This window comes from Melanotaenia boesemani, chromosome 9, assembly GCF_017639745.1.
Source record: "Melanotaenia boesemani isolate fMelBoe1 chromosome 9, fMelBoe1.pri, whole genome shotgun sequence".
Classification (NCBI taxonomy): domain Eukaryota; kingdom Metazoa; phylum Chordata; class Actinopteri; order Atheriniformes; family Melanotaeniidae; genus Melanotaenia; species Melanotaenia boesemani.
The window spans coordinates 9,360,951-9,367,941 of NC_055690.1; the positions used below are offsets into that span (position 1 = coordinate 9,360,951).

A 6,991-nucleotide genomic window follows, 5' to 3' on the forward strand; every position below is an offset into this window, starting at 1 on the left:
ATTTGCATGGTCCAAAGACAAAGCCTCGGGGGGGTAAAGCGGCCTCATCAGCAGCATGCTAGCTGGCAAGTAGCCGAGATGGAAGCGGCATGCCAAAAGAGGGATGCTTTTCTAGCTGCCACTGCCTGCTTCTGCAGGCTGCATGGGTCAGCGTTCAGTAGTGCAGGGCACTTGCGCAGCACAAGTGGGCGTGGCCTCCCAGGTTGAAGGCTGTGTGATATTGCAAATTTTGGTATCGATCTGATACCAACTAAATCCAGGGTGGGTAACTCTGATCCCGACACGTTTTGCTTGAAATCTCACAATCATTTAATCATTTTGCCTCTAATATTCCTTATTATTGTCAAAATCAAACAAAGTACAAAGACTATTGTCAAAACATTTTTCTCATCAAGAAACTGAATGGCAGAACTGAAAAAAATGTCAATTTAAGCTTTTTTTTTATTTGTAAAACCATGTAAACTAACAAAATAATAAATAATAAAATAAGTCTTATATTTCCTTTTATTACACAATTGTTTGAAAGAAAAATAAAGTCAAGATTGCAAATTGGCTCAACGAAAGCAACACCTACTCTTGGCTGGCTCTCATTCAGTGTCTTGTTTCATTCATTGTCTTTTTTGTCCCCCACGAAGCACTCTGTGAAGAAAAAATATCAACCTCATCATGCCGGTATCAATGGATGCCGATACTGGTCCTGTTATCGATGATATTGACAGCCGGATCTATCCACCAAGCCCTAAAACAAACCCTGGCACCCCCGCCAAAGTACATGAACGCAGAGAAAAATCAAAACAGTAAAAAAAAAAAGAAGGACAAAACAGAGGGACGGGAGCTAAACAGGATGACGGAGAAGGGCCGGCTGGCGTGGGCGGAGAGCCGCTTGCTTTTTCCAGCAGGGGGCACAATGCAGCTCCGTCAGCCAGGGCACAGCACCCGGGAAGGAGCTCTCTGTCTCCTGCCAGTCCAAGTCATACTTACCTGGCAGGGGAGACACCATGATCACCTGAGTGGTTGTTTGGTTTATCTTCTACCTGTAGAGTGTGTGTCGGCTAAAAAATGGCCTTCAATTTTACTGGTTCCAGGCGGAACGCAGTACGTTTTGATTTGCAAGGAGACGCAGAAATGGATAGACTACAGTTCAGTAGGATCATTGTTCAAAAAGGACTTGGATTTAAGCCAATAGAAGTGGACTACATTTTTGCCTTACCTGGGAAAAAGACCTTTGAAGTGATCTTTGCTACGCACGCACATTTTGAGAGTTGTATTCAATCCTTCAATTCTCAAAAGGACTCCAAACCCTACCTGAAGGATATAGCAATGACCCCGCTATCGGAGAGGGAACCAAAGGCCGTGACTGTGATCATGTATTCAGAACAGGTAAGAATGGATGACATTCAAACCTGGCTAGCCTTGAAATGTAAAGTTTTAAGAGGCATGGAGTTACGGGACCAAGATGGAATTGGAACTGGGGCAAGACGTTTCTATGTCCAACTACAGACAGACGAACACACTGGGAACATTATTCACTTACCCCAAATTATCCAATTGGGGGCAATAAGAGGTTATGTTTTCTACCCTGGACAGCCAAAAACTTGTAGAAAATGTGGCTCTCAGTCACATTTGGCCACGGCTTGTACCAGTATTCATTGCAGGAACTGTAATAGTAATGAGCATGCCACAAAGAACTGTATTTTGCCCAGGAAATGCAATTTATGTTTATCAGAAACGCACTCTTTTCGGTCATGCCCACAATCATATGCTAACAAAGCCAAAGCCCGTGCAGTGGAATCACAAGAGGCACCAGAAGGGCAACAATTACAATCAGCTGGTGACAATGCTGACATTGAGGATAATGAGGAACAGCTGGCCCCAATCAACGAGGCCCCAACTATGAGTCAACAGGAGGAGGAGATGGAGGAGGAAACTCCTCCCCCAACTATAAAAGCGATGACAGACCATGACAGAGGGATTTCCCTTCAGACGGAAGAGTCCCCCCCTTCCACTCTTATTGAGAATCCCCCCCCCATCGGCGTCTTCTTCCTGCATGCCTAGTGCATTTGGGAAGCCAGCAGAGGAGACCCAGGAGGACCAGTTTAAAGAAATACATCAACCAACTACTACTAAGGAGTGCAGAGACATCTTGGATACGATGATGGCAGATCTTATTCCTGACACACAGAACCTGGAAGACCCACCCCCCCAGAACTCACCCCTGTTTCCCCCTTCAGAGGAGATTGCTGACAAGGTAAAGGAAGCATTAAACTCACCCTTAACTGGTCTCAGTTCAAAAGACCAACGCAGACGTCCACGCCCCATGTCATCCGAATCACCTGTGGAGGATCAGGACTCACAGGGCAATTGGCCATCCCTATCCACCACTGGCCCCTTCTTGGACCCACAGAGCATCGCAGTCTTTTCAGAAACGACTATGATGATGGTTAATGATGATACGGACGATGCCCTAGTAAAATCAGAGGGTGAGTTTGTGAGGAGACAAAAGAAAAAGAAGAAGGTAAAAAAACCCTTAACTTAATTTGCCTTGTTTCACTGGGTCTAGTTTGGCTCAATGAGTTCAAAAAAATTATATCCCAACTGAGTGTCAATACTGCCATAAAAATTGTGTCTGTGAATGTAAGAGGCATTAATGACCCTGTAAAATGTCAAACTATTTTTTCAACATTGCATGTTAATGGAGGCGACATTTTCTTGCTACAAGAGTGTCACTTACCTTTCATGGAAAATTACGCAAAATTTCAGGATAGATGGCCTTATGGCCAATCAGTCTGGTCTGGAGACAATAATAACAGAGCATCGGGGGTTGCTATCCTTTTGAATAACAACCTACTGACAATAAAGATGGTACAGAGAATAGTGGACGGTAGATTATTACTGCTTGACATAGAAATGAATGGTATCCCTTTCAGAGTGATTAATGTGTATTGTCCTGCCGTTTTACAAGAACGGCTGGTATTGTTAAAAACACTTCAGCCTTATATGTGCTGTGGAAGAGGAACTATTATTGCAGGCGACTTTAATTGTGTATTAGAAAAATCAGACAGAATGTCCACAAGGTCTTCAACTTCACGACTAGATGCAAGTTCTCATGAATTGAAAAAAATGATAGAAAACAGTAAATTAAAGGACTCCTTTAAATATCTGTATCCAAATAACCCAGGCTATACATGGACTAATGGAACTTCCTTATCGCGGATAGACTTCTTATTAGTGTCTAATGGCATTACACCAATTACAGTCGAAAATGCACCAGTACCTTACTCTGATCATAATAAGTTGACAGGTAGGTTTATATTGTCGGATGGTTATGAGATAAAATCGGGGCCGTGGAAACTGAATACCAGTTTTCTAAAAAATGCTCATGTGGTGGAAAAATACAAAGCCAAGTTAGAACAATGGCTGTCATTACAATTTTTGTATGACTCTGTATGTGAATGGTGGGAAGACCTGAAACTTAGAACGCAACGGTTTTTTAAAAGAGAAGGAATGAAACTGGCGGAGTATAAGAGGAAACGGTACTCGAGAAAACAAGCTAAATTACAAAGATATTATAACCTCCTGCAACTTGGATTTCCTGTTGCAGAGGATATAACAAAATTAAAGGCGGAAATGATGGGGACACTTAACGAAGACAGCAAGGGTATCTTAGTAAGAAGCAAGGAGAAACGTATAGAAGAAAATGAAAAATGTACCAGTTACTTTTTCAAAAAGGTACACCGTGCAAAAAACATAATTATGAAAATAAATGATTCAGAAGGAAAAGAGATTACAGACCAACAGGAGATCCTTTTGGAGGCTCACTCCTTTTACTCAAAATTATATGAAGATAAAGACGTAGAAGATAGCGAGATAGACTCCTTTCTTTCAAAAATAACAGCTAAACTAGAAGAGGATGATAAAGAGTTATTAGAGCAAGACTTGGATACGGCAGATCTCACCCAAGCAATACGAAGCATGAGTGACAATAAAACACCAGGATTAGATGGGCTCCCGAAAGAGTTCTATCTTACCTTTTGGGACCAATTAAAAGAAATTTTACTACAGGTATATAAAGAATCTCGGTCTAGAGGCCTCCTGCCCTTAACTATGCGCACCGGCGTGATATCTTTATTATATAAAAAAGGAAAAAAGAGTAACTTAAAGAACTGGAGACCTTTAACTTTATTAGGAGTTGACGTAAAAATACTGGCAAAATCTCTATTTTTCCGGCTGCAAGACGTGATCTATAAGATAGTAGGTGTGGAACAAACGTGTTCTGTCCCAGGGCGCAAAATAACAGATAGTCTCGCCCTCGTTAGAGATTCTTTCTTGTACGGCCAAGACAGGAAATTACCGCTTGGCATTCTTAGTCTGGATCTCGAAAAAGCCTTTGACCGTATTAGCCACAAATATATAAAAGTGACATTAGAAAAAGTGTTTTGTAGTAAAGGAATTAAAAAATGGCTATACCTTCTGTATGAAGGTTGTATAAGTAAAATCTTGATTAATGGTTCCCTTTCAGCACAGCTGGATATAAAATCCGGAGTACGGCAGGGATGCCCTCTTTCCCCGATCCTATTTGTTTTAGCCATTGAACCTCTGGTCTGCGCTTTAAGACAGAATGACAGGATAAGAGGACTTACTCTCCCAGGTAGTAGAGGAACAGAGGTAAAACTAAGTGTTTATATGGATGACCTAACACTCTTACTGTCGGACAACATCTCTATACAGGAGACGTTGAGGGTCTGTAAAAAATTTACCAAAGCATCTAGTATGAAAGTAAATGAACAAAAGAGTGAAATACTGTACTTGAATTGGAAGGAAACTAAAGAAACAAGGGACATAGTAGAAAAAACAGACTTTATAAAAATATTGGGAATATACATAGGAAAAGACATGGAAGCAAAAAACTGGAACTCTAAACTCCCAAAAATACAAGGGAAATTATATCGATGGAGGGAAAGGGAACTATCACTGTTGGGCAAAATCTTGATAATTAAAACAGAAGTCGTGGCATCATTGGCCCATCTAGCAGCTACCTTTCCTCCACCATTTTTGACAATAGCCACACTGAGGAAAATAATATTTCGTTTCATATGGAGTAGCCAACATGAAAAACTGAAAAGAGAAATCATGTATAGACCATTAGAAAAGGGGGGAAGAGCGGCCCCAGAAATTGGTTCTAAATTGAAGGCCATGTTCATAACCCCGATCCTTAAAGCTTGCCTGGAAAAAGAAAATACGACGGCATGGACCTTTTTTGCAAGGTTTTGGATAGGACGACAAATCATGCTTAAATGGGGAAAAAGGGTGAGTTTAAACACTCCTTACGCAGAAGATTGCCCTAATATTTATAAGACGGTACAGAAGAGTTTACAACATAACCTGACGGAGATTCCGTCAGGACAAATCACAAGACAAAAAGTGGAAGGAAAACTATACTGTACACAAAATTTAACAGAAGTGGGGAAATATATTAAAGAAAAGTGTGAGTTAACATGGATTAATGTAAATTGTAAGCTGCTAAACAATATGCATAAAGATCTGGCCTGGTATATGGTCCACCAATGTCTACCAACCCGAGCCTTCTTAAAAAGAAGAGATCTGACACGTAGTGCCCAGTGTCCTAGACCCCTTTGTGGAGACGACGAATCAGTTTGTCACGTCATTTGGTCATGCCCCTTTGCAAAGAGAGTATGGGTCCTCATGTCAACTTGGTTACAAGGAATGTATAACACTCAACTGTCTTATGAAAAAATCTTGTATGGTGAACTGAATGGAAGATGTACAGTTAATATTTACCGTTGGTGGGTTGTGGTAAACTGTGTAAAGGATGGTTTATGGAAGGCAAGAAACATTTGGGTTTTTAAGAAATTTAGAATTCCTGAAGAGTCGGTGGTAAAATCTACAATTTATATGGTTAAAGAATATATGACCAGGGATAAAATGTGTACATCAAAAAAGGAAAGGTATTCAAAATGGAAGCTACCGATAGAGTTTGAATTATTGTAAATATGCGGAACCTCCTCAAAAGCCTTGATTAATGTCCTTTTTGCCCATTTTTCTTTCAAATGTGTGGCCTGTTTTTTTTTCTTTTTGTATATATCTTATAACATTTTAATTTAACTTTTTTGCTGTGGTTTATAAAGTTAAGCACAGGACTCCCTGTTTTTTTATCTATTGCCTTTACCTAAATATTTAATTTTTCATTATCTATCTTTTTTTAAGAAAATTCAGCGAGAGTTTTGGGTAGTCTTGATTATGTAAAGTTTAGCTAAGAAACCCCTTTATCTTTGTTTTTTTTTTTAAATTATGTGACCGATGGAATTTTTGTTGAACTTGTAAAGAAATAACTTTGTGACTGGAACAATAAAAACCTGAAAAAGTGAAAGTGGATCACCCAGGGCGAGGCTCGGCCATTGCACTCCGGCCGTGCTGACCCTTGCGAATTCCCCAAATGTGGGAATCTCTACTGCATAATTTCTGGTAGTGGGGGACTGCGTTCGGGCTCTCCCCTTATTTGCATGGTCCAAAGACAAAGCCTCGGGGGGGTAAAGCGGCCTCATCAGCAGCATGCTAGCTGGCAAGTAGCCGAGATAGAAGCAGCATGCCAAAAGAGGGATGCTTTTCTAGCTGCCACTGCCTGCTTCTGCAGGCTGCATGGGTCAGCGTTCAGTAGTGCAGGGCACTTGCGCAGCACAAGTGGGCGTGGCCTCCCAGGTTGAAGGCTGTGTGATATTGCAAATTTTGGTATCGATCTGATACCAACCAAATCCAGGGCGGGTAACTCTGATCCCGACACGTTTTGCTTGAAATCTCACAATCATTTAATCATTTTGCCTCTAATATTCCTTATTATTGTCAAAATCAAACAAAGTACAAAGACTATTGTCAAAACATTTTTCTCATCAAGAAACTGAATGGCAGAACTGAAAAAAATGTCAATTTAAGCTTTTTTTTTATTTGTAAAACCATGTAAACTAACAAAATAATA

General features: G+C 40.6%; 1 pseudogene; it reads left to right on the plus strand.

The window, feature by feature from the left end:
* The first annotated feature begins 6,366 nt into the window (after positions 1-6,366).
* On the plus strand, positions 6,367-6,515 carry LOC121646765 (annotated as a pseudogene).
* The last annotated feature ends 476 nt before the right edge of the window (positions 6,516-6,991 follow it).